Raw genomic sequence first — 27,881 nt, 5'->3', positions numbered from 1 at the left:
GACTTTTTATTTTTTTGGAAATTGCTGGGGTGCCTCACTCGGCACAGCTGCATCACCCGTGGGTAATCTGGGAAGGGAATCAACTCAATCTCATATTTCTTTCCTTCATTTATTTATTTTTCTGTAATTCCAGCTTGCTCAGGAAGTGTGTGTCAAGCAGGAGTCAGAACATGAGGGCAATCGTGATGGGATTGGGATCTGCCATTGCCTCAGAGCCCAAGTGGCTCTTATTCCTTTGAACATCCTGAGAATTATCACGGGATACAGTTTTTTTGTAAGTGTTGTTTGTCACTGAAAAACTCCAAAAAAACCCCCCGTATTTTGAAAGGTTCTTGTGTCAGACAGATTCTGGCCTCTGAAGTTGTTTCAAAAGTGGGCAGATCGAAAATCTACATTTAAATTTCATATATTGTATATTCATAACCCAATCGTTCCTTCAGCGCTGGGTAAATGCAACATTTCAGTGCTCCACCATTTTTAAACTTCATTGCTGCAGATAATCACCCCAAACCATAATAACAACATCATCCAAGTACAAGAAAATATGTTTGAAATGTCCTTTTTTTTTATTGTGCCATAAGATAGCGCTTCCAAAATCCCAAACTGAATTGCTTTTCAGCAGATAAGCATCAAAAACTACATTTCCTGCTTTCGGGGAAGGTGCAATAAGGTGCTCTATCAGTGTAATAGTTCCCAATGATATGCTCTAGTAGTATTTTGATGAATTACATGATTACAGCTAAAATGAACACTTTCATCATGCCTGAATTAATAATGGTGGTATGATTTGGCAAGTACTCCTGCGGTGTTCTTTAACTCACCACTTCAGAAGACAAGAGTTTGCGAGCCCATCCTTTGTCTCGGGGAAACACAGGGATCCTTCACTGCTAAAAACACAGGGAGCAGGAGAAATGTGACAGCTTTAAAAGGGAAGAGGAAACTGATGCTCGCTTACCTTGCCAAGCTCATCGTGACTCAATTGCTTTATTTTTCACTGCCTTATTCCGGTGTCTGAGGCACCTTTGACTGTGTCAAAACAGGAAAAAAATCAGTATTTTTTTGTGTGTGAGAACAGGCTTGTGAATTTTATTTGCAAATGTTTGTTGTAGGAAGGTGGGGGTTGGACTCTTTTCCCAGGCAGCCAGTGACAGGAAAAGAGGAATTGTCCCCTCAAGCTGCATAAGGGGAGTTCAGGTTGGACACCAGGAGGCATTTCTCCAAGGAAAGGGTGCTCAGGCTTTGGAAGGAGCTGCCCAGGGAGGTTTGGAGTCCCGAGCCCTGGAGGTGTCCAAGGAATTCCTGGATGTGGCACTCAGAGCTCTGGGCTGGGGACAAGGTAGGGACTGCTCACAGCTTGGACTCCATGGTCCTGGAGGGCTTTTCCAACCCAAATGATTCCACGATTCTATAAAATGCTTTGTTTCCAAATGACTTTAAAGCCTCATAAAAACATCGTTTTCTCTTAAATCACTGGGTTTACTGTAGAACCTGGATGATCAGGATGTTCCTTTCTGTGGGTTCCATGTCAGACAACATTTGATTGAACCCTCACCAGGCCTTGAGTGAAGCCATGGATTGGTGAGACCATTCCAGGGCTCCTTGGGGGATCCAGCCATGTCCATGAAAACTTCCCACACCGAGGATTCCGTAATTTTGTGCAGATGTGCACAGCGTTGAGAAAAACCTGTACTGCTGAAGCTGTTACAGCATCATTTGTCTGACAATAAATGAAGGCTCTCAGTCTTTACAGCTGTCATCTAATCCCTTTAATGAGCATTAATTTTACTGGAAATAATAAGAATAATAACCAGCCTGCTGCAGATAAGGAATGTAAACTTTTGCAGGCTATTGTGAGAAACGGCGAGGCACAGCACCAACATCTGGGCAGGTGTGTCTGTAATCGTGACCCACCTGATGCTTATTCTGTGCTCACCAGCCTTTGCTGGCACCTGTGATGTTACAGCCTCGTGCTGGGGCACTGAACTGGAGGACAGGACTGGCTGGGGTAAGAGCTTCCTTTCTCTTTTCCTGAGTGCTTTCTGTCCGTGGAATTTTTGCTCTTGGTTAATTATGATCCTCTAGGCCTGTACCAAATAGTAATTTTATGCCGTGAAATAGCTCAGGGGTGCTTGATGCAGGAAGCCAAGGGAAAACATAAGCACGGTGTTTGTGAACCTAAGCTATAGGAAAAGTAATATTTGGAGCAAATGATGTTATCAGACCATCTTGTGGGGAGACTTAAGACATCATGGAATGGTTTGGGTTGGAAGGGAGCTCGAAACTCATCCAGTCCCACCCCGTGTCATGGGCAGGGACACCTGCCACTATTCCAGGCTGCTCCAAGCCCCATCCAACCTGGCCTTGGACACTTCCAGGGATCCAGGGGCAGCCACAGCTGCTCTGGGCACCCTGTGCCAGGGCCTCCCCACCCTCACAGGGAAGGACTTCTTCCCAGTATCCAAGTAGGTCACCTCAAATGAGAGCAGAGGAAGGGGAACTCAAGAGAACTTTTTCTGTCTCTCCACTAGAGCCGTTAAAAATCTCAGTACCAGGGGCTTCTGCCCCTTCTCCTGGGGTAGGTAGGTAGGTAAAATATCATGCAAACTGTACAGTCACATTTGTGTCCACACAAAAGAAGTGACTTAACTGCTTTTTTTAAAGGTTTTGGTGCACAATATATTATTTTTTTGGCACTCAAACAGTGTAAAATCTGTTAATAGCCTGTGTGTAGAGACAGAGCCCCTGCTTAGCTCCTGTTATAAGGAAAGAAATTGTAATTCTTAATTGAATTCTCCTATGGAACTACCAGCAATATAAATTACAATGTCACTGGAATAAGAGGGGGGAAAGCCCTTTTTACAAGCCTCAAGATGATAATTTATAAATAAAGTAAAACCAAGAAGCCTTAACGAAAAGTCCCTACGGACTCTGACATTAATAGCCTTTACTTTTAATCTGATACAATAAATCTTGCAGCCATGTATCCAGAACAGAAATAACAGAAACCAGGCCAAGCTGGAGGAGATGTGGGGGAGTTGAAGAGAAACATTCTCTTTCTTTAATTAAAAATACATGGTGATTTTCTGGTATTTCAGAGTCAAAAAGTCATTGCTGCCAATCACTTTGCTCCAAAGAGAGGATTTTTGGTTGGATTCTCTGCCTAAAATCTTCCAGATCCACATGTGCTTTGCAATTTTCAATATTCATTTTGGGAGATTGTGTTCTGGCCCCACTGCCATCATTGCATGAGAATCTCAGATTTTCAGCTGCCTTGTGAGGTGCTGTGGTTTAAAAGGAAATCTGAACTTTCAATATTAATTATCTTAATAATATTATGAATTTTTGAGAGGTTTTTTTTTTTTTTACTGGAGCAAGGATATTTCAGAAATTTGTCTAGAGAGAGGATGCAGTAAATGGTAACCAAGAGGAGAGAGCAAAGTGTGGTGCCCTGTGACATCTCTCCCAAAGAAGGGATTCCATATGTCACACACCAGTGATGGGAACCAGGGATTTTCATGGCCTCTGAGTATTGCCAGCACTCTACATTCAAAGATATTTATTTAGAAATGAAAAGAATAATGGAAAAAAATCTTAAAATTGTGACAAAAATCAGCACATATTTGCCTCTTTGTCTACTTTGAGGATGTCACTGAGAGTATTGAGATCGGGACTGATTTGCTCCATAGAGATCACATTTATTTTTTCAGAGACCAGTAGCATTTTGTCCAGTCTGGGTTTTTTTCAAGTCTTAACTTTATTAAAGAGAAGTTCTACCTTCTTTTTTTTCTTCTTGATTTTAAATGGTATGAATCAGCACAGAATATGCACAGATCTCCAGTGTAAATGGCATGAAAAAGCACAGAGTACGTACAGGTTTCCAGTCATGCCAAGGCTTTTTTGTGGATAATTTTTAATAACAGTAACAGAAAAGTGGCAGTCTCAAGTCTGCTCCTAAACCAGAGCAAACTGAGAAACCCACAAAATAAGCAGCTGCCATGACTTGTGCTTTCTGGAATGTAAAAACATTGGACAAAAACCATATTAACTGAAGAAAAAGTATTTTAAAAAGTTAGAAATTCCCTGTTTTCCCAGCACTGCCAGGAGCAAGCATCACCCCACTGTCATGCACTGGGCTGTAATTGCCCATGGAGCTCAGAAATCATCCCAGTCCTTAAATCACGGCTGTGAGCAAGACCCATCAGCCTGCAGTGTTCCTAAACACTCTCATTTTTAGGCCAGGCAGATGCAGCTCATCCCAAATATTTCTCTGGACAACTCATGGCCACCTTGTTTGAAATCTGGACGTTTCCCGTGTGCTGCATCTGATGGTGATTTTTTGTTTTAAAAAGCAATACAGGCAATAATCTGAAGCTCACTTATGAGGCCTGCATAAAATGCTGTCTAACAACCAAGTACAGTAAATTAAACATAATCCTCATTACATAAATACAATTATATTTATCAGCCTTTTATAACCACACAAAGCATTTACCAGTAAGAGTTATTTTGGAGTAGATAATTCCCAATTAACTTTTACTACTTTATTTTTGCTAATTTAGTTAGAGTTAATTTTTCAAATAAAATAATAAAAAAAAAGCTGTATCAAATGGCATCTCTAACTATTATACTGGAGATGAGATATAATTAAAATGTTATGTATATGGAATTGCAGCTGATGGGAACCTCAGCTTAAACTCTTATTTTTGTCTTTATTTGATTGTTGCTTGCTCTGCACAGAGAGCATGATTGAATTGCAAGATGGCTGTGTGCCCACAGTGCCAGGATTTGGAGAGGGAAAGGAAGAGCTTGGACAGAAAATGACCTGGAAAATCAAACAGGTCGAGGTATGACCTTAAATGTGCTGAGAAATCCTGTGAAAGCCCTTCTCTGATATTGCCATTTTTTTTCTGCAGTGCTGGTCATGTCTGTGGGGTTGGGAATCTTGGAATTTCATGGTGGGAATGGCAGTGGTGAAGGTGCCTTTCTGCTCTGTGGGATTGATGGAGCTCATGCATGAATTATTCACCTGTTAATGAATTTATTCACCTGTTAATCACCCTTGTGATTCCACTGCCCGGTTTGTCCCCAAACTGAGCATCACCCAAAGCTTTGGATGTTGGCTCTATACCATGGACTGACCTCAGTCCAACCCAGTGAAGGCTCTGTCTAAAATTGCCACCAAAACCCAAAGTCCAACGAGCTGCATCACTTGGGTGAGGTGTCCTTTCCAGTTTTTCATGCCCTTTTCAGTTCCTTGTCTTCCCGAGGATAGTGGTGAGTGACTCATGGGATGAGGAATACACAGGGAATCCATTGGCACTGTAATTTTGTGCTTTTTAAAGAAACCCCTCAAGGCAAAAAGGAGGACAAATCTGAGAAGCCTTCCTACCTACATTTTGCTTCTCTGGTTTTCACTTTATCTTGAAACATGAGGTTTAAAACCAGCTGGAATTGAGGCTGTTGGATTTATCCATTGGAATCCTGCTGGAGACATGCTCTGTGTTCATTTCCCTGTCCCTAAACCAGGAATAGTCCGAGTGTCCTCCCAAAGAATCCCCCTCTGTCAGGGTTAAACCTGCTGACGGCCGTGTGCCGCTGGTGTGGCCGCACAAGTTCTAGCTGAGGACTCAGCTCGGGCTCCAGGGGGTCTCCACACCGTGGAGTATCAGGAAAATGTGTGATTTTCACAGGGAGAGGTGCGCTGGGAACACATGGGGTGTCATTAAACCAAACCTCTCTTGATTTCATCTGTCACCGCTAATTAACACACAAACGCAAGGTCACTAATTGTGTTCAGGACAATGTGGCTGGAAAAGAAAGGAAATGTGAACTGGGAGCATCCTGCGGCACTTAGAGCCAGGAATTTATGTATTCCAGGCTGGAAGGGGGGCTTGGCTGGCGGGAAATATCAGCTCTTTCTGAGGGCGAGGGCAGTCACAGCCCCACTGTTCATTACTTTGGATGTGTCACATTTGCCAGTGTGACAAGATGTATTACGGACGAGGAGTTTTACAGATGGAGAGGAATATCCATGGAAGTTGTTTATTTGATTTTTTTCAATATTTTTATTTTTTCCTTTTCTGCACTACCCTGTCCAACCTTGGGATAATGGAATTATTTTATGCCTTTTGCACTATCATCAGGCTTTGGATGGCTGCACAAGGGCCACTGGCAACAGAATAAGATGGCTGTAAAAAAATGCAAAAAATTGGGGTAGGAAAAAAAAAAAAAAAAAAGGTACATCCAATAACTTGCCCTTAAATTTAAAAGGAACTAAATGAGGAACTTCTGGACAATTTATCTTGCTGTTTACAGATAACAAGTCACTTTGTTTTTATGTGCTCAGTCTAGTATTCCATAATTTATTTGAAAGAAGATGAGAAATAATGTAGATAAATGATGAAGTGTCAGGGTCTGACGCTCTTAAATGAAGCTATTATGGTCAAAGAGAAAACGTAAAACCTGCGGCTCATTATGAGAGCGTTCTACTTGTCAGTTAAGTGAAAAGGCCTGGAATGATTTCCAGTTTATTTGTCATTGCAGTTATTAAAGCTGTCTTTTTGGTGCCATGAAAATGAATTGAAGACTTTATTTGAAGTAAATTTGTACTAAAGCTTTCAGATGTATCTTATGTGAGCTCAGTGAGGCAAGAAAACAGCTTAAAAGCTGAAATATTACAAGAAGGCAACTACTGAAGTCCTGAAATGCACAAGAATATAAAGTCTGAGGAAGTTACACAAATAAGTGAAGTATCTCATCTCTTGGGAAATAAAGCTTAGTTTGACTATATTGTACACTTAGACAAAGAAATCAGCCCTTGTTAGTGGCAGCAAAATATTGTCTTTCACAGCCTTGTGCCTGGTGCTTACTTTTATATCAGGCTATTAATTTTGGGACCAGTTTATCAGAGAAGTGGGGATTCTCTGTTCCAGAGTACCTTCAGAAATGCAGCCTCTGAGTCAAAGAGGAGATGTGGCATCCATGGCAAGATGAGGCTTTTTATTGCCATCCTTTATGGAGAGACTCAATGATCTCAAAGGTCTTTTCAAACCCTGATGATGCTCTGGTCCCAGTGTGGTTCAAGAGCAGGCCAAAATATGGGAGATAACAGGACTGGGGAGACCCACCCAGGAGATCCCTCTCCTTAATTGAACAACCAAAGCATCACATCTGACTACGTGGGATGTGAGATACTATTGGCATTTTTATTCCTCTGGAAACTGGCTTAAAGTACTTGAACCTTGTGCAGCTGGGGGGTCACAGTGAAATGTTAGACTGAAATCCAGCCAGCCCTGCCACTGAGGTGGTCATTGACACTCCTTTTATTGCCATCCCCTCTTAAGATCATTCCTACTGAACTGTAAATCCCCAATTTAGGTAGAGACGATTGATAAGTTTATTTTATTCCTTTCTGTTCCTCTGGATTTCCTTTCCAGAAGTCATGTTCCCCACTACCACTTCATATTTGCCAAGACAAATTAGTGCAGTTCTACTGGGCTTGGACTGTCCAAAAGGAAATTAAGAGTCTTTTTTTATTTGAAATTGAAAGCTGTAGGAGCACTAAACCAAATGCTTAACTCCAAGCTCCAGCAGTCTTAGAGCAGTATAGCTGACACTTTATTGCAGATATTACAAATGTTATGACATGTCTTCAGGGTCAAGTTAAAAACAAAAAGGGTTCCACATTCTCATCAGAAGTAATCTGTCAGTTTTGTCATCAGATATTATAGCAGCCCTCAGTAGCAGTGTCACAGTCAAGGGTTTATCAGGCTCGGTGGTAGATGTATACATACTCTGATTTCCAGGGGTTTATATCTGCAATAAAAATTCCCTCCAGGCTAAAACTTGGCATTCATAGCCCAAAGGGATTTTTTTAATTAAAAAAAAAGTATCGGTGAAGGTTTTTCTTGAATGATAAGAGCGCACAAAACCCAAATCTATTCTGCATTTAAAAAATACTTTAAATCTTTTAAACTGGCAGACTTCAAATATTTAAGCAGCCAACTCTACATAAGAGACCATTAAAAAGGACATCCCAGGAAGGGGATAGGTGGTGGAGCAGACAAGTGCTTTGTGCTCATCACGAGTTTAAGTGGTGAGCATTTGATGAGATGTATAATTAGCCACACATTTCTAAAGCTCTTGGTGTCTCTCTCCATTGAAACTGTGCATGAGGGAATTAGGATGTCTGATGCACAAACATAAATCACTTCTTGCTCGCCACCCCCTGACACGGTCCTGCAGGACGGGGCTGATACGGCGTAAGCTGCTCGGATCAAGGCAGCCCCTCTGACATCCATGGCACAGCTGCTCCCTGGGGAGACACAGGACTTCATTTCCTGCAGCTTTTCTCCCGTTTCCTTTATGGAAGCGACCAAAAGATTCCAGGCATGGCAGGGATCTTTAGAGGGAAAATAAGGCAAACAGAAATGCCCATGCAAATTTTGGTTGAGACCATTGACCCTGAACGCTCGTTTATCGCTCAGTGATGTTGTGGGGTTTCTCTTTGAAAAATTAGGAGCCACACATTTGATGCACAGATATTTGCGCAAAAACCTGATGAAATGTCATCTCTTATCACTTTAAAAAGTCCATCTTTACTCAGGGAGTGGTGAGGCCCTGGCACAAGTTCCCTGGAAGTATCCAGGGCCAGGTTAGACAGGGGTTGGAGCAACCTGGGATATTAGAAGGTGTCCCTGCCCATGGCAGAGCGTGGAATGGGATGGTCTTTAACCTTCAACCCAACCCTTTCTGGGATTCCATGATTTTAACCAGCACTTGGATCCCAAGCCCAAACTTTATGTGCAAATGCTTTGTGTAACAGAATGTTAAATACTGCAGGTCCCACCTGGTTTTATTTCTAACCTGTGGCTCAGGGACAGGGATAACAAACAGGGTGTGTTAAAGGGTCACCAGGGTTCTCCATAAAATCCCAGTAAAGCAGCAGAGAACAAGCACTGCTGTGTAACAGGAAAGGGGGGAACATGGCTGTGGGGCATGTTTTCTGCCTTTATATTGTAATTCATTTGACTTCCTAGGGGGAAAATAAAGGAACGTGAGGAAAGAAAACCAGCCCTGGGGGGGTTCACTGCCCTGTCCAGGGGGAAATTGTCCTTAAAGAAACCTGCACGTGCTCCTTTAGTGCTCTCATGGAGGCAGAGCTAAGATTTTCCATTGGAAAATTGGATGGACTTCAAAGATGCTTCCTATTCTCCCTATCTGAATTCTCCATGTGGGAATTCAGGTTGAGTTGGCACTGTCCCTTTGCCACCAGGAGCTGCTTCTGAGAGTCACAAAGAGACTGCCAGGAAATGAGATTGGTGCCCAGGATATTCTCATTTGGGGGTGGTTTGTTGCATATTTTTATTATTTTCTTTATGTCTGATGGTCATCAACCTCCTCCACAAATTTGAGGTATTCCAGGAGCCTTTGTGGGCACTGGATGTGGGTGAGCACAATTTCTTATATTTTCATTGAGCACTGTCACCTATTTCTTACCTGCCCTGTGGCACAAATTCCCCTAATTTTGGGTGACAGCTGCCTACTTCCTGCTATAAGATCCCTGGAAGCACCTAATACTCCCTAAATCTTCCTGAGAAGTTTTGTGTATCAATCAGACCAGGACTGATAATGACAGGTTTGATGCCCTGTATTGGGCCATGAGACTGATGAGATGGAAGAAAGAAGAATTGTCTCAGGGGAAGCAAATGGTTTCAGTAAAGGGCCATAAATGCAAATCTAAGTACTCTTTTTACTAATGCTGCTCTATTATTACAGTTTAAAGGAAGTTCATTCAGTTAATAATTAAGCTCTTCAAGTTACTCTTAGCATGAATTTTGGTGTCAGGAATGGCCTGGAATTTGCTTTGTGATGTGGCCACGAGTGAGAAGTGACAACAGCATAAAAAAGGTGAAACTTCTGTGAAAATCACACACCAAAAAATGCCAAAATAATATACCAAAAATTACCAAAATCACACACCAAAAACCACCAGAATCCTGTGTTTTGGGAAGTTTCAGCAAGTCCGGTGTGCTGATTAAAGACAGAGAGAAGGAACAAAATCCCCGTTAGATCCGGTGTCAAACAGCCACCACCGTTACCCTTTGCTTTAACAGGACGGCATAGAGGTGATAATTATATTTCAGAGAAATTCTCTGCCTGCAAAACTCCTCCTGGCTCCAGGTGATCTTTGGCAGGCTCTCCAATTCCACAAATTCCTTGTGCTGCAATGAGAATTAAAACCCCTGTTTCCAGGTCCTCCTTGCCCAGTGGGTGCCATGGGTGGGATGTTCTGGAGCAGCATCCTGGACAGCACCGGGATCCAGCTGGGGCACTGCCTCCCTCTGCAACTGGGTTTTCCTGTGCTCTGGGCAAAGTTTGTCCCCTTCCTGTTGCTTTTTCCAAACCATAGTGGTGATGGTTATCCCACTGGGAATATCAGGATCATAACCCACAGAGGTATCAATAAGTGCTTTGGATTTTCTGCTACAGAAATGCAAAATTTTGTTGATGATATATTTTTTCCTCAGATTTTCTTTTCTATTTAACAATTTAAATGATTAGGAATGACTTGGTGTTGTGCCCTGTTCTATCCATGCTCCTGTTTCCTCCTCCTGTGTTATCTGGGTGTTGTGGTTCTCAACTTTATCCAGTTTTCTCTTTAATCCCTGATTTAACTTGGCTCAAAACCTCTTTGTGTGTTTACGCCATGTGACTCACAGCAATTCTGTCTCACATCTCTGTGTAGAGGTAAACAGTTGTGTCTTCAGAGTGCAGAAAGAAGAAGATATTAATTTATGTTATTAATTGAAATGTATTAATTTCTGAGGCTGATTGATTTCTGCCCACCTGAGTGAATATTTTGGACCATAAACATAATGCTATTGTTGACGAAAAATATTCACATACTCTATAATTCACAGTAATTAATAAATTATCATATATTTTTATTATTGCTATAAATGTAAGATCTAAAAGATTAATAAAATTTGTGTTTTCCAGGATTTTTTGCTGGATGGGGCTATGAAAATCTGGTTTTGGGGAGCTGAGCACCCACCCTCGCTGCTGTGCTCTCTGACTGATCCGAGGAATGGGAAGATTTTGGTTGTGTTCTCGTGAGCTGTGAGACCATGAGCAGTCTGACTGCACAAAATTAACAGCCCACATGCTCAGGGTCAGGATCAAGGAGAGCTTTTTATTTTATTCCATGATGTCATCAGAGAAGGGACATAACAAGTTGTTATTTTTTTTGCCCACCTAGGTGAACAAAAGCAGAATAAAATCAGAGTTGTTGTACAAGAGGAAAATGTTCCAATAGTTCAGAGTAAAAGAATAAAAATATGGGTAGAATAATAGAATATCCTGAATTGGAAGGGACTCTTAAGGATCATGGATGTCCAGCTCCTGGCCCTGCACAAGGCAGCCCCAAGAATTCCACCAACAATAAGTTCTAATAATTCTAATAACTTGTGACAGCATAATTTTGAGAGTTTTCCTACCAAAATACTTGAGGGGAAAAATATTCTGGATCTTACTGTCTAATAGATGTTCCTTAGTGTTGGCTTGCTTTGGGGACTTTGAACACCATGGGGTGGCTTTTTGGGAAGGGTGAGGAAGCTGCTCCTTCCCAGGGTAATCTCCTCTGTCTGGTCTTTCTCAGACACCCCCTCTGGTCCAGCCTTTCTCACCAATTCCATTGCCCGTGTGCACAGGCATCATTCAAAATAGAAGGCAAAGTGCTATTTAAGAATTTCTTACCTTTGAAAGCTTGAAACTTCCTTCTCTACAGCCTTTCTTAGCATTGAACAAATAATTAGTGACATGGACAGTGTGGTCTTATATGTGTCCCTGTGAAGTATTTTTAGGATGTAAAATACAATAATTTTTCAAAAGTTTGGAAAGCCCTAACACAAAATTTGAAGGTAATTTTCCAGGCAAAATTTCAAGACAGAATGCATCTAAAATTTCATTTTTTTCTGACAGCATTTCCATGGAGAAGGGGATTTGTATCATGGAGATAACATTGTGAAAAATGTAAATGATCTCGTTAGTGATTTCATGTAAAAATTATTTGTTATTTCAGTGCACTGAGTGGAGCCCCAGTGGCGCTGGCTGCCCTAAAAAATGCCAAATGAATGGGGTGAACACCAGTAAAAACCAGTTCCAGAGGCGCCCATCTCACAACGACAGGAAGGAGTGAACTATAAAAATCTGTGACATTTGACTGTTGCTGATTTATCTCCAATTCAGGCTGCTTAACTTAACTTAACTTAACCACAGCCAGAGTATTTGCTCAAGCCCTGAGCTGACAAGAACAGAGCACCAGCCATTATTCCTGCCGGAGAGTCGGGGGGTTGAGCCATCCATCCTGCAATTCCTTGAATTCCCAAAGCTTTTCACGCGGCTTCCTCAAGGACAGCGCTCATGTCTCAGGCGCTGCGGTGACAGATGGGATACAACGTGTCATGTGATGGATAACGCCGGAGCCACAGCACTTAATCCTTCTAATACTAATAGCAGCATTATCATAGAGATTTATGAGAATGTCAGTTCCAAGTTCCCAGTTCCATTCATGGGTTTTTAAAACTTCAGCTGCAAAAAACATGCATCCATCCCATTAATTCTAATTATCATGGTTCATCTTCTCAGCAGTTTTGTACTCCGGAACCTTTCAGTGCAAATTAACGTACCAAAAAAGTGTATTAATTAATATTTGTAGCTTTTAATTTCTGCGAGAGTGTTGTCTGGAAGCAGCTGGCAGTACAGGGCCGCTGCTATTGAATCTTTGCCAAACAAGTGCAGATGTAATTTTGTTATCTCTTGCTTAGTCATTTACGCAAATTAATTTGAACAATTAGCCTTTTACTGGTCCTTCATGAATCATGCAAAAGGGATCTGCCAAAAAATTGCTACTTGACAGAAAAGAATTGGTTAACGTTGTACGTCTTCCAAAAAGGTATTAGTGTGTTTGGGATAAAGGAGAACTTCAGGAACAATCTTAGCAATTTTATTTTTCTTTTGTATGCCTTATCTATTCCACTTTACACTGTTGATTATTGCTGGGGAACAAAAATTCTGAAAGAAGAGTAAGCAGCAGGAATTTGGGAACTTTTGGATGAATACCAAATAAAAGTGAAGTTCCTTGCCTGGATATTGCCTTGAGTTCACTGCTTGCAGAGCTGTGCTGAGCTGGTACAGAGAGGAGGTCGGTGCTGAGGTCACTCCAAAAAGAGCAGATTTACTCATTATCTGAAAAAATACCCAAATCTTTCATTTCTTTGGACATCAATGTAAAGGAAGTCTGTTACCTCACCCAAATGTCTCTCGTCTTAGTAAAAGTGGCTCCCATATAAGAGCTGAAACTTTTATTTAACTCAAGTGGAGAATGTCAACTCCTCTGTGAAGGCTGGGTTTGAATGACAGGAAGCTCAGACGTTTCATTGCTCTTTTCTTTAAGATCAAACTGATTTTTCACCAGATAATCAAACTTACCAGCAGACGGTGCCATCCAGAGATTTTGAGTAATGCTGTCAATGGAAATCTGTCTCAGTTGCTGTTATTGTAAACACCCTCTTTAATTTTTTTCCTCAACATTTTTACATACATCCTTTTAATTTAAATTGTATTGCATAAATCTGAGCTTAGTGATGGGTATTCCTAATTCTCAGCCAAACTAATTGTTACCTGTCCCTCTGATTTCACTGCTGAGAAAGTTCTTGCAATTTTGAAAGGTTCCTGGATGTGCTGTAGTGTTCTCTAGGTGAATTAAATAGAATTAATGGTTGGCAGCATCCAGAACCAAGGGATTGGGTTGACATAGTAATAATACATAGATCTATAAATAATGATAATACTGATCTATTTAAATAACACATTACAATTTGGTCCATCTGCTCACCCATCTCGACAGGACGTTGATCCCTCAGAACAGGGAAAGTTTTTCCCAGGGCAGTAACAGGACCATCCCATTTTGCCTGAAAATTTGACTGCAGCTGTGGAAACAACTTCAGAATTCAATATTTCTTTTGTGGCAATCACACTAGAGCTCAAACAAGTGCTGACTCTTCGTTAGCTGAGCCAGGCAGCCCTGTGCAAATTCCATCACTCCAGCAGGGTAAGGTAGGGGTCCCTTTCCCTCTAATTGTTTTTTCCAAGCTGCGATTTCACAGCCTGTATTGTTATTTCCATTTGTCCATTTGATTGTGGAGAGAAGAGACCAGATGTTGTGTGACAAATCATAGCTATTTGCAATCTGTTGGAATTCTTATAAATTGTACCGGGGATCATTTTCTGATAACTGATCCTGCAATCACTTGTGCACGTGCATCACTTAGAGCACGAGATGTCCTATTGAAGATTGTGGATCTATTCATGTGCCTCAATTAAACACCCACCACGGGCATTTGTGGGAATGTTTGTGGTGGGAAATACGCGGATATTTGGAACTCGCCCGTTTGATTCACCGTCGCGTCAATTTACATTTCATCAAATCCCACGTTATTGTTACACCGTAAAACTTGAAATCGGCTCATGGTTTTTATTGTAATTAGGGTATGTAGGGCTCAAAATTTGGCTGAAGTTTATCCTGCAGCAGAGTGATCCAATTTTGTTTACTAAATCGTAATTCGCAACAAATAGTTCCTTCAGGAAAGTGCATCCAGCCCAGCCTTTTTATCCATCTGTTTTTAGGGGCTGTGGCTAATCAGAGAAGTGGTCTCTCTCTGCCACACTGAGAAGAATGAAGTTAGTTCCTCTGTAATTGAAAGTATCAGTAGTAAACTTGGCTGGAGCTTGATTAATGGTATATTAAAATCAGAGTCTTCGTGGTGAGTGCTAGATAAGGAGTTTTGGGCAAATTACTTGGTTACTGGGAAACCTTTAAATTTTAATCATGGAGACACTTCAGCATCATTAGGAACTGAAAAAGACAATGGGCACTGGGAGGAAGTTATGTGAATTGATGTGCTTTTCAATCTCTTCTTCTGTGGGGCTGTTGAGTGATGCATGGGCTGCAATCGAGGATCCTCTTGCTCCCCATGTCCCTGATTGCTGTTGTTATAATTTAGTGTTATCCAGTTCTTTATGATCATGGAAATCAGATGAGTTACTTGCAAAAGATGGAAGGTTTTAGCATAAGAAGATGTGGCTTAAGGACCTGGATTGCGTCTGCTGTTTGGCTGGATATGGGGGGAGGCTGTACCCTGTGTTTAGAACGAGTGGAAATAGCAAAACATCCTCTTTTACACACATTTATTGTTTAATGTGATAATAACACGAATCTCAAACCTACATTTACACCTCACTTTGAGATCCATCCTTGTCTACAGAGCATGTGAATGCCTGAGCTGTGTATGGGTTCATGTATGTGGTACCTGTGATTATTTATATTTCTTATCTGTATTCATTAGCTATATATTCATCTGTATTTACAGAGACATGAGGTGCTGCAATAGCACTTTATGAGGATCCATGTGGGATGTAAACCTCTCTCCTGGCTGACAGATCCAATTTAAAGAGTGCCAATAAAACTGGTGCACCCAACACCCCACACCTGTTGGTCCTGCCTGGGATTTTGAAGCAACTCTAAGAATGTCAGGCTCTCATCTCCAGTGTAATGGAATAGACAAAAAATGCTCAACATACTCAAAGTCACAGCAGCAAGGGCTACAAAATCCCCTAGCTTTTCCAGGGAAGCATGCAATGGAATTGGGTTTGACCACTGTAATTCAAAATAACTTTTTGCCTTCTCTATTCCTGTTGGAAAACCTTTCTCCTGCCAAAAGATGTTATTTACACGTATTCTTTTAATAAGCTGAATTTATTTATAGCCTGTTCATGTTGGCACCAACCTTTCCTAGCGATTTCAAGTAGTTTTATCCAAGTCTTCATTCATTTTACTGCTAAATAAGTGACTTTGTTTCTTTCTCATCACTTAAGTGAGGTTGGACTTTTTCCTGAGTATTCCATATTTTGATGAATTTTCCTCCTGCCTGTGAATAGAGTGCAGCACTAGGCAGTCCCAACACGGTGCTTGTAGAAGAGTGGGAATATTCTCCTATTTATAATGAGAATATTATTTCTTCCCCATCAGAAGATGTTCCCACCATTTGTGTTCATGGGGCTGTTGCATCAGTGATTTATGTTCAAGCATATCATGAAATCTTTGCCTTCTTCTTCCATTTCCAAAACCAGCCTCAAAAGTAGCAATTATTCACTCCTAAGTTCCTGAACTTGCAGTTTTGTGTTGCTAGATGTTATCCTACTTCTGTCATTGAAATCCCCAGATCATTTCATTTACCTGTCGTCTGATATTCCTTGGAGTCGGCACTGCCTTCCAAATTCATGTCAGGAAAAACAATGTAATTGGTGTCCTCACATCCTCTGTCAAATTAATTATTAAAATTGTTAAATAAGATCAGTTCTGACACCTGAGCAATGTAGGATTAACAGCGATTTGTCCAAAGTCACTTTGGAGTTCCGTGAAGGAAAAGGTCTAAATCCCAGTGTGTTCTCCAGAGGAACATCCATTTTCTGCCTAAAATGAAATATGTACTTGGAAATTTTAGGCTGGGAAAAGTAGTTTACTTCTAGCAAAGACAGAAGCTGCTTCAACAAAATATTTGCAGGAAAAGAAACTTCTTTTTTGCATTATTGGAGAAGCTGGTTGGGAATGGTCCTCATTCATATGGGATGCAGGAATCCCAAATCCAAGCTGCTGGCCTTAAAAAGGCACAGTAACCATCTACAAGGAGATTCTTTCCCTGGGAATATCCCATTCACCTATTCACTGGGTTTCTTGTTGATGCAGATTAGAAACATTATTAAAATGAAGGAAATTTTCATTTAGGAGGACACAATTTTCTATCCAAAATAGCCACAGGGTGGAATTCCTGCCACAGAAAACAAACTGCCAGACCAAAATGTGAGAGGAAGAGACATACCCTGGCATGGTGAGTTGTGCTTTTTTATTTTATTTTTTTAATAGATAATGTGTACTCAGGAATTGGGAATAGTAGAACAAGTCCTAGGGGGTTATGGATTTAATGGAAGGGGATGAAGTTGTTGTGGGAACATGTTGTTTAATGAATTTTCTCTTTCAGATGTTTATTGTATGATTTATGGTGACTTAAGCTTATTATGTGCCCCTTTTTAATTTACCATGGAATGATTGTGCATATGTGTACAGCCAATTAATACATCCAGAACAGATAAAAACACTGGGAGAAGGCCCCTCTGATGAACCAATTCACCTTTGTTTATAGTGCAAGACTTAAATTTCACCAGTATCAGGTCATTCTATATCTCTGTATCTACAGAATATGGAAATATGGAATGTGAAGAACGTATTTCACAAATATTTTTGAAGTTCAGGATTTTAAAGGTGGCACTGTGTCATTTACAGGGAGTTTTGGATCTCACACACCTCGTTTTATGCTTGCAGAGCCCAGTGGTGAGCTGAGAACCAGAGACAAATCTGAGGCCTCTAAAAATGCAATGTTTATCTATATGTGGTATAGATTTGCCTTATCAGCCTTGCAGAAGAGGAGTGTCTGTGGGACAGGCTCGGGTTATTTATCAGCTTCAAAATGTTCATAAAGATGTCTGAAAAGCTGAAAAGAGAGTCTGTGTGGGGGGGATGTTCAGCAGCTGTAGGAGGGGCTGGAATTCTGCCTGGTGGGAAGGCCTGGAATCAAGGGCCAGTACATGGCATTACATGGGGTCCCTTCCCAAAGCCACCTCTCTTTTTATAATCATGGCAATTCAGAGCTTATCCTTCCCTTCCCTTCCCTTCCCTTCCCTTCCCTTCCCTTCCCTTCCCTCTCTTCATTACTATTATTATTAATAATAACATTATCATAATTGATTTCAATTATTAATCTGGTCTTATCTAACCCACAGGTTTCTCCAGTTCTCCTCCCCATCCCACAGAGGGAGGGAGCAGGTGGCTGTGTGGGATTTAGTTGCTGGCTGAGTTGAAGCCACGACAATCTCTTTCTCTCTCAATTTTTTTGTCTTCCTTTGTCACCTCCTCCATGGGAGAGGAGAGAAATCAGGAAAAAGAAAATCTGATTAAAGATCCATCACAAATTAATGAACAAAAGTGCAATCCTGGCACTTCATGCTAGAATGGAACATTTTAAAAAGTCACGAAGTGAGACATAAGAACACTAGAAAAGTTTGGATTGGGGCATAAAAATTCTTTGGAAGGCTGTGTGCTAATCAACAGCAAATGTAAGAATCCCTCAGGCTGAAAGGGCAGTGAGTGACTGTATTTTTTACATTGGAGTTTTTCAATCAGCGTTTTCGGAGTGTGGCTTCTCATTATGATAATGATGATGGGATTAATTATCACCATGAGAACAAGTGATAATGGCACTTTGAACTGTGTTTGTCACCACATGACACAGGCTATTGCTTGTTTTTACATTCCCAGAACGTGTGGGCATGGAGAGGTGCTGGCTTTGGCTCTGGAAAAGGGCCCAGCTGGGCAGGAGATGTCACAGGAGGACAAGCAGCAACCTGGCAGCTTCCTTACCTGGTTGCATTGGGATATCACCAGGAAAACAATTGGAATTAGTCCTTGGGATTAATGTTCAGCTGCAGCAGGTGATTTAAACGTGGTAAGTGTAAATATGTGCTTGCTTTCTAAGAAATAATGTTGTCACATCAGCCAAATTTCCAAAATTGATAAAACAATTGTCAGATTTAGAAAGTTTGTTTCAGCCTGTGCTGGAGAGGGAACATAAATCAGAGTGGTGGGAAAAGTGAGGCAACCGAGGGCACTTTTCATCCCAGGAATAAATCCATGAATCCCAGAACATTTCCCTGCAGCAGGAGCAGTGTGGGGTGGCTGGCAGAGCAAAACACTGACAATATTCAGTATTTTCCATTAGTGAGCTGTGCCCAGTGAATATTTTAGAGTAATATTTAATTAGAGAATGAAAATATAAAGAGATATAGTGGGCCATAACTGAGAGTTATTGGGAATTGGAAATGTATGATGTAATCTGGTCATAGCATGGGATGTCCATCTTTACAACCAAACTGTTCCTAAGTCACAGCATGGATAATTTTGGAAAAAAGGAAGCTTCTGACTCCTGCATACACTTGATAAAGTTGTTGTCAAAAAAATTACTTGGATTTTTTTTTAAAATGAAGTTTAAGCATTTATCTGCTGCTTATGTGACTTCCAGAAGCCATTTTTTGTCTGAAGACCTCACTATTTGTTGCAATTTGTTTTCATATGAATGGTTACCCATGTGGAAGAATGTGCTCTGGAAGTTTTTCCTTGTAATTAAATTGATTCTGGGGACATGTAAGCAGCTCTTGGTGCTCTTTAAGTTCTCTTACTTTAGTAACTAATTAATGTACAACTGACACACACGTACTCAGCTTTCATAATGTTATCTGATTAATAAGCAATAACCACCTCAGTAAATCAAAATTAAATGCCTACTTATGGCAGTGAGTTTAGAACCCTCCTGCCTAGAGACTTTCCATTGATTGATTCATTAAATATTTCATTGACAGATGAAAAGAAGAGGAAAGAATCCTCGTGAGCAGCTTTGCCTTTTGTTTTATAGGGAAAGCTTTATACCATTGGTTCACTGAAGAAGTAAAAGTTCTGCAAAGGGTCTTGGGTGGCTGAAAAACCAGCAATGGGCAGGGATGGGTTGTGCTGGAGAGGGAAAGAGGGATCCCAGAGCAATATATCACTCTCTGAATTTACGAGCCCATTTTTTGGATAATTATTGCCCTGCTGGAGCTGCCCAAAGTCCTGCTGGTGGTTTCATGAAAGGGACTGGAAGCTTGATGAAGGGCGAGGGAATAAAATATCTCCAAGAAGTTGGAAGAAGAGAGGGGCAGCCTTCTTCTGCAAAGGCAAATGCTTCTGGAGAAGAAATGTAAGCACTTAATTCCCAACAAAATTCACTAAATCCTGCTTTCCCCATGGACCTCCCAGTCAGCAGCATCAAATGAGATGACAACTCTCGGTTTTAAGTCACAGATGAAAGTTCAGAAAAGAAGCACTTCTCAAACTGTTCTTTCTAGGGGGAAGCTTTCCCTTCCAGCTATACCAGACTATTCTGGCTACTTCCTGATGCTTAATGAAAAATGGACTTGTTCTTTAATAAAGACGTTGTTTTCTGGTGCAAAGAAACCAGTCCCAAGGGAGAGATACGTATTCAGGATTATATTATTATTTTTTAGTACCACATTTCTCATGAACTTGCAGACGTACAGCCAGGTTCACCACTTAAGAACTAAATTTGTCACTCAGAGATTTTTCATAAGTTCCCATTCCCATTTTTTTGCCATTTTATTCTCATTAAGTTGCACGAAGTGTTGGTTACACCAAGATACCTCGAAGAATGAAGGCCAAATGTGCAGCATGATCAGTTCATGGAGCTGTAGGCGGGTGAGTGAAGGAGTGTGTGGGATTGGGAAGGCAGAGGGTTAATAGTGTATCTTACTTCAGGAATAGAAATGGTTTCACAGAGAAAATGAGAAGTAATTACATGAAAATAGATAGTTCTTTGTGTTTCAAATGTAGCAAGTTAGAAAAAAATTTAATTTTTTTTTTTTGCTGGTCTGGTTTTTAATGTTTCTTTGACTTGGCACTTATTTACAGTCTGCTTTCTATCTTCAGTTTTTTACCTGCTGTTGAAGGCTATTCATTAGGAAATAAAGTAAAATCAGTGAAATAGAATATGCAAATTGCATTTCAGTTCAGAGTAGCTTCCGCTTATGGTAAACTTTTGTATAATAAAATGTTTTGGCTCTGAGCTTACTTCTACACTAAGGAGTTTTTTGGCTGTAAAAAAAGCTGTTCTGAGGACCAGAATCTAACACAAAGATTATTTTTTTTTACTATACGGTGAAACTTTATCTTTTTGTCGCTGCGTTAACCTGAAAACCATAAAGATACATCTTCCTTTTCCTTTAAACTTCTTTTCCCAGTGGTTCCTTTTTAACTCATTCCTATAGCAGTCTGTTTTAAGCAACACCAGTGACAGCAAAACCTATGAGGGTTTTCAAATTCAATAACCAGGCCTGGAAAGGAGGCATCCCTCATCTCAGCTTCAGCTGAGTAACTGCAGATCCTTAACATTACCCTCTACACTGGAGGTCTTCAGAGCCATCAATCTGCTGGAAATGTGCTGACAGCTCCGAGCGGTTCCGCGGTGTCTGAGCCGCGCTGTGCTGCTCCAGGAGCTCTGAGATCACTGCAGAGCCATGACTGACGAGCACAGGGGTGAGGATGCTGCCCCTGCAGCATTGAACACACGTGTTGGGCAGCTCTGGGCACGTGTGAGAGCTCTGGGGGGATGGCACAGCTTTGGTCCTTCTCCTCTTCTCCCCAAGGCTGGGAAATGCTGGCGGGAGGGTGGAATTGTAAGTGCGTGAGGAAAATGGGAATGGTTTTTAAGGCTTTGTAGAATATAACTGAGATTCAAACTTGTGCATCCTCTACCTCATCCTCCTACATCCCCAAAACACCCTTCTGCAGTCTCACTTTCCTGATGTGGAAATCGCAGGATCGTTGAGGTTGGGAAAGAGCTCCAAGGTCATGGAGTCCCAGCTGTGCCCGGTGCCCACCTTGTCCCCAGCCCAGAGCACTGAGTGCCATGTCCAGGCATTCCTCGCACACTTCCAGGGATGGGCACTCCAAACCTCCCTGGGCAGCCCCTGGCAATGTTTCGCAACCCTTTCCTTGTAGAAATTCCTTCTGGAGATGGTTGTTCTGTGGGTTGTCTCTGGGTCTTGCATTGGCCAAAACAGAGCTGTGAGTCCTCAGCAGGACATTTTCTGTGTCACCTCTGCCTTTGCCTTCCTCTTGAGCAGGTTTCTGCCCGGCTCACAGACCACCTGCAAAGACACAGGAATTATTTTGGAATCAAGTATTCATATAACAAAAATGAAGCTTCCCTGTTTTTCAGTTTGGATGATCTTTCATTGTTTCTTGAAATTAGTTTTTAACCGTATGTACAATAATTGTAACGATACAATCATTGCAATAACTTATAACAATGTTACAATAATTTCCTCATATAACATTTCTATTTTTAACGATGCCAAAGGAAGCTGAGTACACACAGTAGGGAGATTATATGAATATATCGGGATTGTTGATGTGTCCCATTTATTCCTGGACCTGATGAATGTTTCCCTTGCAAATATGTGAAGGGGATGCATCCTGATATTTCGTAGAGTACAGACCAAAGCCAGGAGTTTAAGGCTTTGTGAATCAGTTAAATACCCAAAGAGCATCAAAATGTAGTGGGAATTGGGTCTTTAAACCCCTTCAGCTACAGTCTTCTGCCTGAAGAATTCCACCACAGACCAATGGTTTCTGCCAAGTAGGAATAATTCTTAGGTTCAGTACAGAGACCTCTCCTCTCCTCTCCTTTTTTCCTTCCCCCTTTTTTGCTTTCTGTCTCCTCTGCCTTTGATGTCTTTACTTTGTCTGGTCACAAAACACAGTTTTATTTCCACCTGCCCTGTACCACTGTCCTGCTCCAGCAATTCTGGGCCACACTCCGCCTGCCTTAGGCCTGGAGCCGCTCCCATTCCCTCTGTGTGAGCCAAGGATGATTCTCTGCCCTCTGTGCAAGGTCGTGCGGCCGCTGAGTGGCTCTGAGATGCTAATGCCATTCTCCAGCTCAGTGGAGCTGCTCCACCAGCAGCCCTGATGAGTGAGAGACACGGTGGCACTGCAGCAAGGCTGGTGCTGACCCCAGCCTCTGGTTGCTGCTCTGCGATACCTTTGGGCAAAGCTGCTCAACCGCATCGCAAACGACTCGCCCCAAGGCTGGAGCACTCGCTGTTCGCTGCATACTCCTCTCTAATGCTCGATTTTTTCCTTCCTTGAGAAAAGATTAAAGAAGAGAATTACATTGGAACTGGTGGAGGCATGATCCGTGCTCTCTTGATTATATGGAAACATTAAAATATCATCAGCATGTTAATTTTATCAACTGAACTGGATGAGATTTATTCCTCTCTCTTATCTATTGCATTAGGCTGGAAATACAATTTATTCTGATGGTGGGAATGTCAGACAGAGAGACCAAAAACATCTGGACATCTTAATATGAGACAAATTTTCTAGGATGTACATTGACCCTTTAAAATTAATTCTGCTAATAAAGAGGCAGGAATTTCATGGCCTATTCATCTTTCCGAATCGAGCCCCAGTTCTTTATGGGGGTAAAACAGGTGGGAGCAGTGAAGGTTCCTTTGAGGGCTTGTGGTTCTCATGTCTTTTGTTGCATATTTGAGAATCAAATACAATAGGTTAAATACAAATATAAATATAAACCACACAACATCATATAAAACCCAGCCATTGCAAACTACAGGATTAATAAAAATCACTGAAAATTCTCCTGGGAAAACAACGTATCTTAAACATTCTCCAGGTCTGCATTGCTGGATTTTCTTTCTAAACGTATAAAACCGTTATTAATTAAAAGCAGCCGTAAAGAAACCACTCAAAAAATCAACTCCTTGCTCATTGAAAAGTAGTTTTCATTTAAAAAAAATATCCTGTATCATAGGATGTAGATTATCCCAGAATCTTCTCAGCCTGTGGAGGAGGATGGGTGACATTTCTCCTCTGATATTTGGGGTCCTTGTCCTGGGAAGCACACGGAAGCAAAGACACACCTGCGGCTCTGTGCCCGCCTGGCACCCTCCGATTCCCATTTTCCTGGGAGCACAGAGGAGGAAAGCAGAGCAGTGAGCTCTAATTCAGTACTTCCCTTTCAGCCTGCTCCGGGTTGGCTGCATTTTCATGTGGCTTCCCCTGGAAGTTCCAGGCTCGCCCGTAGCAATAACTTGATAATTGTTCTGGGAAGAGACTCAGCGCTGCTATCTTATGCACAAGTAAACAGGCATCTATAAGATTAAGAATTATAAGACAGGGCTTTGACACAACCATCAGTTATGCCAGATGCAAATAATTTATTCTTTGTCAGTTCAAATACACAGCCTTGTTTGGATGGCTGAAATTTATACTGGCACCAGAATGCAGCGCGATGTTATTTCAGCGGGGTGTCGGAACCGCAGAGATGCAGCCCAGATGACCCAAAAAGAGGGAGGAAAATGTTATTTATACTTCCTGAGGGTAACTCATCATTGTGATGTGGTAATAGGTGACGTAATAACTTCTCCTTGTTGTGTGATGATATGTGGGGAGGCCCTGGCACAGGGTGCCCAGAGAAGCTGTGGTTGCTCCTGGACCCCTGGAAGTGTCCAAGGCCAGGCTGGACGGGGCTTGGAGCAGCCTGGGATAGTGGAAGGTGTTGGGGGTGGAAGGAGATGAGCTTTAAGATCCCTTCCACCCCAAACCATTCTGTTATTCTATGATTCTGCATATCCTCCTTGACATGGAATCGTGGAATTGTTTAGACTGGAAAGAACTCTCCCTACCAGGGTCCTAAACTGTTCAGGTTTTCCAAAGGAAAGCAAAGTGTGTAGAGAAGGAGCCTGAGTGAAATAGAACTGCAGTTCTGCCAAGGTGAAGCTGGGTTCGTGCTCAGCTTGCTCAGGATGCTCAGAGGGTGCTCAGGCATTTCCTTAGCTTTGGAAGCTGGAGGTACGGAGATGTTCAGCCAGGATTTATCCGCTGGTGAGGCACCTCCAGTGCTGGGGTCATTTCTGGGCCCCTTCTAACAAGAAGGACACTGAGGGGCTGGAGCATATTCAGGAAAGGGAACGCAGCTGGGAAGGGCCTGGAGCCCCAGGAGCGGCTGAGGGAGCTGGGAAGGGGCTGGAGAATTCCTTAGGGAGCTGGAAAGGGGCTCAGCCTGGAGCAAAGGAGCTCAGGGGGGACCTTGTGGCTCTGCACAAGTCCCTGACAGGAGGGGGCAGCCGGGGAGGTCGGGCTCTGCTGCCAGGGAACAGGGACAGGAGGAGAGGGAACGGCCCCAGGCTGGGCCAGGGGAGGGTTGGGTTGGACAGTATCAGGAATTTCTCCATGGAAAGGGTGCTCAGGCACTGGAAAGAGCTGCCCAGGGAGGTTTAGAGTCCCCATCCCTGGAGGTGTCCAAGGAATTCTTGGATGTGACACTCAGTGCTCTGAGCTGTTGACAAGGTGGGAATTGGGCACAGGCTGGACTCCATGGTCTTGGAGAGCTTTTCTAACCTGAAAGATTCCATGATTCTGTGAACCACTTTGTGCACAGTAAAGTCAGACACATCTCCAGGATTATTTGGCACCATAAACATTGAGTTAAAGTTTGGTGAGACAGTCAAATAATTTTTTTCCCCTGCCATCAGCTGAGAATTCTGCTCATTTTGTAGGACTTCAGCTCACAAGGATTTACTGGACAACAGAAAAAATGGAATTTGAGCCACACATCCTAAGCAGAGTTCATAACAGCCCCCATTTCCAATAACAAAACCAGCAGTGACAGTGATATATGGCTTTTTTTATGAGACCTGATAACTGATGGATATGTGATCTTATAAATGCTTAGACAAACTAATGCACATAATTATATTTTCCATTTGAAGTCTATTGCTCGGCATTCTAATACAATATCATTAGTCGGAATGGCCACAATGATACAGCTTGGGCAGTTTGTCACAGTAATTATGGGGTGATTATTTTTGACTAGAATAAAGATTTCAGTTTTAGTATGGTAGAAAGCATAATCACAAATTAGAAACAGTCTCAGAATAAAGAAATATCAGGGAGAGGGACTTTAAATATGGATTACAGTGCAATTCTAAAACAATTTCTTTAAAGAAGTGCACTCATTTGGCTGAAAGTGGGACTACTTTTAGGTTCATAGCAAGTTCCTTCCCAAAAGGATGACAATTACCTAATTAACAGCTCCTGTGTGTAAGGTTTTTGTAAAAGGGAAAATCTGGGCATTGTAAGGAAGGCTTGACTTGTAATTTACATAACTGCTAAAACGGGCTTTGTTTTTTCAGTCGACTCAAAAATACATCATTTGTCTTCACCATGTTCAGGAGGGTTGATTAAAGTAGACACTGTCCTCACATCTGTATTGAAAACTGTATTAATCAATTGATTAATCACGAGGCATTAATCAAAATCTTCCTTAAGTGTTTTACTTTTGGAGCAGCTCTTAGTATTTCCTATCAGATTCCTTTTAAGGTGTCCATTATAAAGATTAAATTTGGGTGGTAAATATTGAGGGGTTGAAGCACACGTGGCTTTCCCCTTGAAGGTCACAGCCATTGCTCATTAGTGTTACTTTTAATGGGATAAGAAGCAAAAGTTTTTAATATGTGACTACACCAATTAATCAAACCCACATTTGATTTCCTTTCCAGTAAGCAGAAATTTCTGGTGGTGTAAAAACTTTGAATACTTCAGGCTATGCTTAAAAATATTCCAAGAATTTAAGGAATTTAAGCCGTACGTGCAGATATAATGAACTGATGCTCTAATTATAACTGCTGGCTTTTAAATATTCTGCTTTACAAATATTGATTTTAAGGTATCCTGGACAGTTTTCATGAAGGTTATATTTAAATAATCTAATTTTCCCATGGAGTGAATGAATGCCAAACTTCAGACCACTGTCATGAAGCTTCTTAGAAGTTATATTTGAGTACTTAGTGAATTCAAGTGAGCCAAAGAGGACCTTTACAAGGAAGCTGATCATCTGAGCATTCTGCTCTGTTTTTGCTCGTTCCTGTTTGTTTTTTCAGTCTGAAGCATTAAACACCGGCGCTCCAGCAAATGTACTTTTGGAAGCATCAATCCAGCACAAAAGAACACCACTGATTACAAATCTCTTCAAGTGCAGGCAAATGTCTCTTCATCTCCCAATCCCTCTGTAAGTGATTCTTTAAGAGAGATTTGCTGATTCCTCGTTGTGGCTGCTCTCATGACAGACTGGAAATACCTATTTTCCTACTGACTGCTTTTTCTACTGGGGGAAAAAAAAATTTGTAGGGGAAACACCAAACCCAAGCATATGTTATTTGTATTTATTTGGATTTTAAAGTACACCAAAAAAATGTGCGTTTGGCATCCCCATCACCTCTGGCAAAAGTTTAAAGAAACAAGAAATCAAACAGCGCAAATTAAATCCTGCAGCCACTTCCCTTTGCCTGAAGAAGCTGCCTTAAAAAATTTCCAGTGCTTTTCTAGGTAGTCCTGTATGTAGAGATTGCCAGCTACTGATTTTATAGTGCTCCTAAGCACTCGTTTTTAGGGGATGGGTTCAAAGTGAACAAAGTACAGACAGAGCTCTATTAAATCTCTTGTATTAAGGGGTATTTAATGATTTGAACAGCAGCAGCCCCTGAGGCTGGGCAGCCTCAGGACCCCCTTGTGCTGCTGACTCTAAAGAGGGGCCCTGAAAATTGGCAGGCAAAGGAACCCAGGAGATCCTCAGGAAGTTTATCCCAACCCAGGGATGGGACATCAGCAGGAGGAGTGGGATTGGGAATGTCTGAATGGAGGCAGAGCTTTTAGAACAGCCTTTCTCATCAGATGATGATGTTATACAGCAGTAGAGTTATTCTGCCTTTAAAGCCATTAAAATCCATGAAAAATTTTGTGTGCCTTTAAAAATGATGCTGGGCTGCTTGTCCTGTAATGATGTGGAAGAGAAACTTGTGCTCTAAATCTTGAAGCAATCAACAATTTGGAAATAAATTCAAACCTGAGTGGCTCTTCCACAGCTGAAAAAAACCTGCTCAGGTTTTGCTCTGGGTGGTGGAGGTTGGTTGCCTTCAGCAGGAAAGGGAATGCAATCTGCACAATTCCCATTAGTCCTTCCTCCTGCAAAGAGATCCCAATAATAATTCCGTGGTGCTTTAGTTTGGGGCTGATCATCTTTATCTTGAGCTGCTGTGGCAGCATTGGGAAAAGTGGGATGGGGTTTAGAAAT

General features: G+C 41.6%; 1 long non-coding RNA gene across 1 annotated transcript; it reads left to right on the top strand.

Annotated features, from left to right (window-relative positions):
• Nucleotides 1-138: 138 nt before the first annotated feature.
• On the top strand, nt 139-27,670 carry LOC121673014. Its single transcript, XR_006019113.1, has 7 exons — nt 139-274; nt 4,738-4,844; nt 11,002-11,173; nt 11,983-16,949; nt 18,434-18,620; nt 20,335-20,419; nt 26,478-27,670. It is a non-coding gene; the product is annotated as an uncharacterized LOC121673014 (long non-coding RNA).
• Nucleotides 27,671-27,881: the final 211 nt, after the last annotated feature.

The sequence above is a fragment of the Corvus kubaryi genome, unplaced genomic scaffold (genome assembly GCF_017639235.1).
Source record: "Corvus kubaryi isolate FWS band 111438036 unplaced genomic scaffold, C.kubaryi_AGA036_p1.0 65097, whole genome shotgun sequence".
Taxonomy (NCBI): Eukaryota; Metazoa; Chordata; class Aves; order Passeriformes; family Corvidae; genus Corvus; species Corvus kubaryi.
This window is presented reverse-complemented; position numbering and strand designations above follow the sequence as displayed.